Raw genomic sequence first — 8,186 nt, 5'->3', positions numbered from 1 at the left:
AAGATTTTCACTACAAAGAACCAAAAGTGAGAATAAGTAAAAAGAATAATCATTCCATAGAATGTACACATGCAAATTCGAGTACGCACAAGAAAAAGAGCGTAAAAGAATGTGCATGCACAGAGCGGAGCACACGCAAAAAACAAAAGAAAAAGACTGAGCCTAACTCAAAGCATACATGCCAAGGCTCAGAAACATATGAGATGCCTCGTGTAAACCTTCTCAGCTGAGAACGAAATTTGCTCACAACTAACCTCGCCAAACCAAGCCATGACTTGGCTAGAAAGCCCACAACACCCAAAAACTGGTGTAAAACACATCTGAGCCCTATCAATATAAACCAAGCAGACACAAATAGAAAGCAACAAAGAGGACTCAACAGACAGCAAGAATGGCCTCAAAGGAAGCAATGCCACAGTCGACCAAACAAAGGCTCAGTACAGGAACGAGCACAACAAATAAAAAAAAAAGAAAGGAGACCAAATCAAAGAAAAAGAGGGACCCTCCCTTGAGGAGCGACCGAACTGGTCCCAGTCATTGTTGTTAATAAAACACTCGCGGGTAAGAGATTCTACTCAAGAACAATGGTGAAAAGAGGCGCAGACAGAAAAAAAAATTAGGGTTTTACTTCGGATAAAAATATCACGTAAAACAAAGAAAATTACCTCTGTGCGCCTTTTTATAACCGAAGAAGGATAACATATCACGCAAGCCAATGAAGTGACATGTGGCACTGCCGCGAGGAAGCGAAGTGTCACGCGAGCGAAACATAACATGATTCAGATGCACAGAAGCACAAACGGCACGCAAAGCAAAATATCACGTGAGAGAAAAGTCGCACGCTTATGTCCCGTGGAAGCATAAAAGGCATGTGAAATAAACCGTCACACGTTTCCATCACATGGAAGCACAAGCGACGCAGCTAAGCACAAAACACTGCGCGGACCCATCACTCGATGCAAAAAGGATCACGTGGTTCCGTCACCCACGCACACGTCTCTGTTCTCCCAAACAATGTGCACACTTCCGGTCAAGTGCACACAAAAAAGAAGAAGTCAGAAATGGGGTCCTTGCAAAAACCATTAATGGCGCACGCCCTAAGGGCTCAAATGAAAACTTGAAAGGGCATTCGAACCATTCAAAGCCAGACAATCGACATACCCCCCTCGGGGCAAAACAAGTCTCCTAGTCCATTTCTTATCCTAGCCATCAGAGAGGGATAAGAACTGAGCATAGAGGAAAAGAAGGGAGAAGCAAGCCATAGAGAAGGAGGATTCAAACTAAAAAAAAAGAAGATTTATTTCATGAACAAAACGGGATTACAAAAGCTTTACAAAAGATGTGATTACAATAATTTGTAGCTACAAAAAGATAGAACTATCCTGAAATGAGTCTCACATCTAGATATCCAACCCCCAAAGTCATCGACGCGTCCTACAACAGTAGTGTCTTCTAAGACGAGGTGTCATTCTTTTCCAAAAAAAGGAGCCATGAAAAGAATGAAAATAACATCTTGCTCCTTTTCACCCTCGAGTGAAGGCAAAGAACTAAGAGGTATTTAAGGGAGCAGCAACAAGATAAAAATTGAGTAGAAAATCTCTTGCTCCACATATTGTCAGTTCACCCCAAGTGCTGAACATCCAAGCTCACCAGATCATTCGTTTGGTCAACCATCATGAAGAAGATGATGGGCCTGCGAAGACCATCACAATCTGTCATCATGTTTGGATGGACGAGATTGGGTTCACGCCTGATGACCCTCAAAATCTTATGCACAGCCTCAGACCTTGCTCTCGGGATCTCAAGCAAACAATAGAGATATGAAGGCACAAGCCCACCATCCAACACAAGTTCTTCAACACTTTTGCAAGGTCGAACATCTTCGCCCATGAGCGCAACACTTGGACGCACTCCAAGACCTGTGGTCCAAACGTCGGCCTCATCAATAGGCATGGCCTCCCAAAAGAACGTTTCAGAAAAAGAGAGATCTCTTCTCCCCCTCTACAAAGTAAAATAAGAGGTGAGGAAGCTTCTCGAAAAGAAGGAATTGCCCTCTCTCTCTCTCTCTGTCTAGCCCTTTTTATAAAAACCATAGGCCCATCATAAAAACACTTCACTTCCTAAGCAGTGTTGTGTCTGACCACACAGACATGTGTCACTACGACAACGACTCAATTGATTGCCAGTCAAGTCTTCCTCCGCCTCGCCTCCCAAGCGTCGTTTTCGACGAATCATCAGACAAAATCTTCCGCCGCCTTGCCTCTCAGGCATCACTTTTGATGGATCACGAGAAATCTTTTGCCTTCCTTGTGACGTTTCCTATACGCATGGACGCATCATCAAAACGACCCGCCTTCCCTGGCAATATTTTGCTTCCATGTGGATGAATTTTGCCTCACAAGTCCCATTTTGACAATCATTGGCTCATACAGAAAAGCACTCCTCACACTCATACAATGACGTGTCTATGTCACACTTCTATCCCCTGACACCTCATCCACAATGTTCACTGCTCTGGTGAGCCCTATCCAAGCAGGACCCCACCAAAGAGAGAGTCCCTGAGAGAAAAGAAGAAATCCTTGCATGGTGAAAACTCACAATGGAACCATGAGTAAAAATGATAGGCTGGCATGGCCAGGAAGCCATGAGTAAACGTGTCCTAAAAACAAGAAAAACCGGGCATGGTAAAAAACCCACAAAAGGACGCCATGAGTAAAAATGATAAGAAAAAAAGCAGACGTGACCTTAATGTCACGAAAAAATGCCTCAATAAAAAGGAGTTGACGAAAACCACACTTGTGGTACCACTCCTACTCAGTTCAAGCGAAAACCCGAAAGGGAACTTGGATTAAAATAAACAGGTTTTCAGCTAATTACAAGCAAGAAAATCGGAAAGGCGCTAAGCAAAATCCAGACCAGCCCCTTCCCCAACAACAGAATGGGATCAAAACACCCACAAAGGGCACCCATTAGTCAACCCCATAGTCAAAACAAAAATTCTGGCCCCAGTGCCTAAATAAAAATCTCCGGACCCAGAGCCGAAACAAAAATCCCAGCCTCAAAGCGAAAATAAAAATTTCGACCCCAGTGTCAAAACAAAAATCTCCGACCCCAGAGTCAAAATAAAAATCCCAGCCCTAGAGCCAAAACAAAATTTTGGCCCAGTGCTAAAACAAAAATCTCGGGCGCCAGAGCCAAAACAAAAATCCCAGTCCCAGAGCTAAAACAAAAACTTCCAGCCCCAATGCCAAAAACAAAAATTTCAGCCCCAGCGCCAAAACAAAATTCCGGTTCCAGTTCCAAAAAAAAAAAAACAAAAAACAAAAATTTCAGCCCCAAAGCAAAAGGATCCCCACCAGCTAGATTGGGGCAAACATCCACCAAGGGAACCCCCTAGCTGATCCATTAGGAGGCATCTTTGACATGGAATGGTAAGCCATCATCATGAGGCAGCCTATTAGTGCGCTCTCCCAAAAAAAGAAAAGGATTTCAATAGCATTGGGAATGAGGCCCTTAAGCAAATCCCCCAATCGCTAGGGTCCACATCGATCGTCCCTTTTTAAAAGGAAGCTTAGCATGATCTCCCCATCAAGGATTAAGCTGATCCTGGTGATCGAGAATAAAAATATTTTGTTGAGAGGAAACGGCATCTGTCAGGGCAAGTTGTTGTACGTCATTTTTGACGTACCTATATCCTTGATGCAAATAAGGAGAGAGCCAGTGACAACCTAGTCCTGTTGATACCCAAGAAAATGCTAGAACAAGGGAATAATGTAGAATAAGCCTAACATTAGGCAACCTTGGAAAAAGTACCATCATGCCACAAATAGACTTTACAACTACAACCCTATTCTAGGGGATTCAAAGCAATACCAGACCACCACCATTACATCCAAAATGTCAAAAAACCCTCAATGATCAAATTTGGGCCCAATCAGACCTCCCATGAACATTCTAGGCCCAAATTACCTCAAGCGGGTTGGTTGTAAACCATTGCGATGTGGCCTCAATAAACCAGTCTCCAATCATAGAGATTGTGATTCTTCACATCTTGGGATACCTACATATCGCTCATTTAGAGTCGGACACAAGCTAGATCTCGACGACCCTGTTATTTTGACATATGGCATGCGTCGTAATGTGACCCTGAATCGAAAATTTTCTAGAGAGAAGATGAGCCAAAACCATGGATATCAGAGCTTTTTGAAGAAAAAGGCATCTCAAACTTTGTGAAGTAATGACTCGAGATCTAAACATTGAATCATTGTAAAAACAGGTCTGATGAAACCATATCATGAAGGGCTACAAGCTAGTATAACTTTTACACTCAATCCAAGTTCAAATAATCACAAATTCCAACGTTGAAGAAAAAAAGGATGGTCGCCCGGTCGCCTGAATTCCATTTTTTGGTGATCTCCCGAATTCAAAAAGAACTTCAAACAAGAACCTAAACGAACAAAATTTGGTGCAAAACGATTGTGGTAGTATCCTCTTTAATTTGCAGTCAAAATAAAAGACTCGAAACACTATGAATTGCATTGCATTGACGTCCAAAGTTCATGATCTAGCCAGATTTCTACTTCTCAAGAAAAAGTCTGCCTCAAAACAATCAAATGACATCAAACTCATCAAAATCAAATAAGCATCAAGAGGTTACAATAATAGAACGTCTGAATCACCATAACAATGGCGAAAGGTCCATCAAAGAGGGATGGTTTCATCATTAGCACAAATGGTTTAAGGGGCATTTTGGTCATTATTCTTAAATTTGAGATTTTATTGTAATTTCTTTTAATTGCTATTAAGCTTAGTTTTGAGCATCCACCCATGTCCGGTAGGTCCTCTATATTGTAAAAGGGTCAGATCATTCATTAACGAAATAGAGGCATCAAGCTCGTTTCTACTTGTCTTTTGCTCTTAACCCTTGGATCCAGCGCCAAAGAGAGAAAACTTTTCAAAGAGAGAAACTACCCCCTAGTCCATCCTAGTCGCGTGGCTTTGTTCTCTCTCTCTCTCTTCTTTCTTTCTTTTCTCTCTTCACTCGTTGCTTGCCCCCACCCCGCGGCAAACGTGTGATCATGTTCCCCTTACATCTCTAGCGTAAAACGCAATAAACCTGTGGCACTGCATAACATTCTATTACCCGCATACGCTCGACTCAATACATTTCAGAATCAGCCTAAGAGTTCCAACCCTCAAACCATCGCTCTAACTTCCTCATCGTATAGTCGAGTTGAGCTGTGAGAGACGCATACACTCTATCCCTCAGTCACTCGGAAGGAGTCCTCCTGAGTCGATATTCAAGAGAGTTCTAACCCTTCGGTTCCCTTGATCGCCCGAGCGCATAGTGTTTGTGCAGATAGGGGGATTCTCGTCACCTTTCTCTCCTCTTTTTATTTCTTGTCAGCCAACCTCTCATTTGAGTGAACTTTTATAGAGGAATATCAATGATTCCGCATTACAGTTTCCAGCGCAAGAGAACAAAGCGACGTGTTAAAAGCTTGAGGGGAGTCCGTATCCAAACCACGCTGGCAGACAACATAAGGGCTTTGTAATTGTTCTAATAAGGCTAACTACCTGGGTGTGTCCCGAATCCCAAAACGACGAAGTAAGCACCTAAAATGCACCCCCGTCGTAAAACCTCCCTTATTGTTGGTTCTTATCTACACATAAGAGAGCACGTGTATGCATACTCACAAACATGCAGCGTGCACAAACCCTCCACGGTTGTTTGAGAGACGATTTTTCCCACCTTGCGTGCAAAGAAAAATCAAGCCTAACCTCTTGGGTGTTAACCTGGTTTGGACCTGGATTAACCTGAGTACATGCCTAGGCTTGGACTTAGAGGGTTTTGAATATCGGACCAAGTGTTGACCCAGACTGGATTAAGATTGGGTTAGGTACGAGCCTTGGCTCGGACCAAAAGGGGGCCTACGTTCGGTCCTAGGTGTGAACCTAGTTCTGACCTGGGAAAGACCAGATACAAGCTTGGACTTGGACCCAGGAGGTTTCATCTCGGACTAGAAGTGGACCCGGACTGAGATTTAAGACAAATCAATTGAGCTATGCAAACAATGCACTTGAAAACTTTGCCCTAAACTTTGGGTAAACTCGGTCTGAGTGGGTTTCTAACTATTGAAATGCAACTAGGCTGAGTAGGTCCCCCCCCCACGTAGGTCCTGGTCACCACTTAAAGGAATCAACCAATCCTACTATGTGTGGAGTTTCTTTGAGGCTAACGATTATAGAGGGGCACTCACAGTTAACGTTACGTGAATCCCAACTGCCTCGAATCTCAATGCAAGGTTCCCCTCACAACAGTTAATGCTGGATTTTGAGGGTTTTTGACAAATTTTGTTGGTTCCCCAGGCTTCCCCGATCCGTTGTGTGCAAAAGTGTGTAAAGAAGCATGTAAACCAAAAGAATTGACAAGCAAGCAAACACCAAGTAGAGGAAATAATGTGAGCGCTCGACACCAATCATTTCAAGAAATGTGTGCTTCGAGGTGGAGCTCGCTCGAGAGCTCAGTAAAGGTGGAGGGGTAAGCAACCCCTGAGTAGGTGTTCAATCAAAATAGTGAAACCAAGCACAGTCCGTGCCTAGTTGAGTGCAACCCGAATCAAGGGTGACTCGATCCGGTTGTAGTTCGAGGAGGTGCTGGCAACCCTCAAACAAATATTATTATTATTCTTTTTTTATTTTTTTGATTAAGTAGGGTTAAAATAAATATGATAAAGCATGGAAATCATGGTTGAAAGAAAAAATAAACTAAAATAAAATGAAAATCCTACAGGGTTAACACTGATACTACTTCCTAGAAAAATATTTTTTTCGTATTTTTAAAAAATTTATTTTGACCTCAAAATTGGTGAGCAGCAAGAGAACTTTTTCAGACCTCCGATTCTAAGCGACACAGGTAGCGTTGCCTAGGCGACACAGGGAGAGTCGCCCCAGATAGACAGGGTTTCACAGCCGCAGAAACCCTGGGTCCTGGTTACAGTTGAACTTGGGACTATTTTGGACAAAAAATCAATGCAAAACAATAAACAAAAGACGTATTTTGAAGCTTGGATCAAGCTCGAACTGCCCCATGGTGGGCACCAAACTGTTCACGATGCAAATCGGAGATATCTCAAGAGGAAGATCCCTCATATATGAACACCACAAACTAATTTTTTGAAAGAGTGATAGAGAGTGGAACAATCAAAATCTGATCCGAGGTCAATCTACTCATAAGTAAGCATATCTGCTCTCATATCAATGGTAGAGCTAACAGTGATCCGAAATACGAAATACTATGTAAAAAGCAATAAAACTAATTTAATTCTAATAAAATAAACAAAAATATAAAAGAAACATAAAAAAGAGTAAAAATGTACCAGACCGAACCAGTTGGCCTGGGACTCCCGAGGCTTCGAGGCCTCACCCGTATAAGGACCGACTGAGTTTATGACGTGCATCCTCTTTGTCTCTCTTCATGTTTTGACTAGGTCTTGGCTTAGTTGGATGGGTGTTTTTATCAAAGGGTTACAAGTGGCCTAAAGCTATTTTCTAAGGGCGTGTTTGATAACAGGAAGTTAGAAGAGGAAGAGAAAACTTTATCTATTACTGTTCATCTTGTGTGCTTGATAAAACGTGGAAGATAATTTGAGAACTCCCCCTTACAATTGAAGTTCCGACCTTTTAGGCTTGAGTAAAGTTCCATGGTAAACCTTAGAACTTGAAAAGGGAACTTTTATTTTGTCTACATATATCTATATATATATATATATATATATATTATTTTATTTATATAACAGATATTTATAATATTATATAATAAAAATATATACTATATATATTATAATATATTATATTATATATATAATGTATAATATATTATATATAATAAAAATATATTATAATATATTATATTATTTTATGTAATATAAGATAATTTCATATTTTATATATATATATATATAAAATAAATATAAAATACATTATATCATATATTATAGTATGTTTTAAATATTATATATTTCTATTTAAATTATTATCTATGTAAATATAAATATAAGATATTTACCATATATCCCAGGAGTTATCAAACACAGAAACTATGAACTTCTTAACTTCCCAGGGAGGTTATCAAATACAGAACCATTAACTTCTTAAGTAACTTCTAATTTACAGTTCTTCAGTAA

This window comes from Amborella trichopoda, chromosome 13 (assembly GCF_054954075.1).
Source record: "Amborella trichopoda isolate Santa Cruz 75 chromosome 13, AtrichopodaSantaCruz75HAP2 v2.0, whole genome shotgun sequence".
Lineage (NCBI taxonomy): Eukaryota > Viridiplantae > Streptophyta > Magnoliopsida > Amborellales > Amborellaceae > Amborella > Amborella trichopoda.
Note: the sequence above shows the minus strand (reverse complement) of the source record.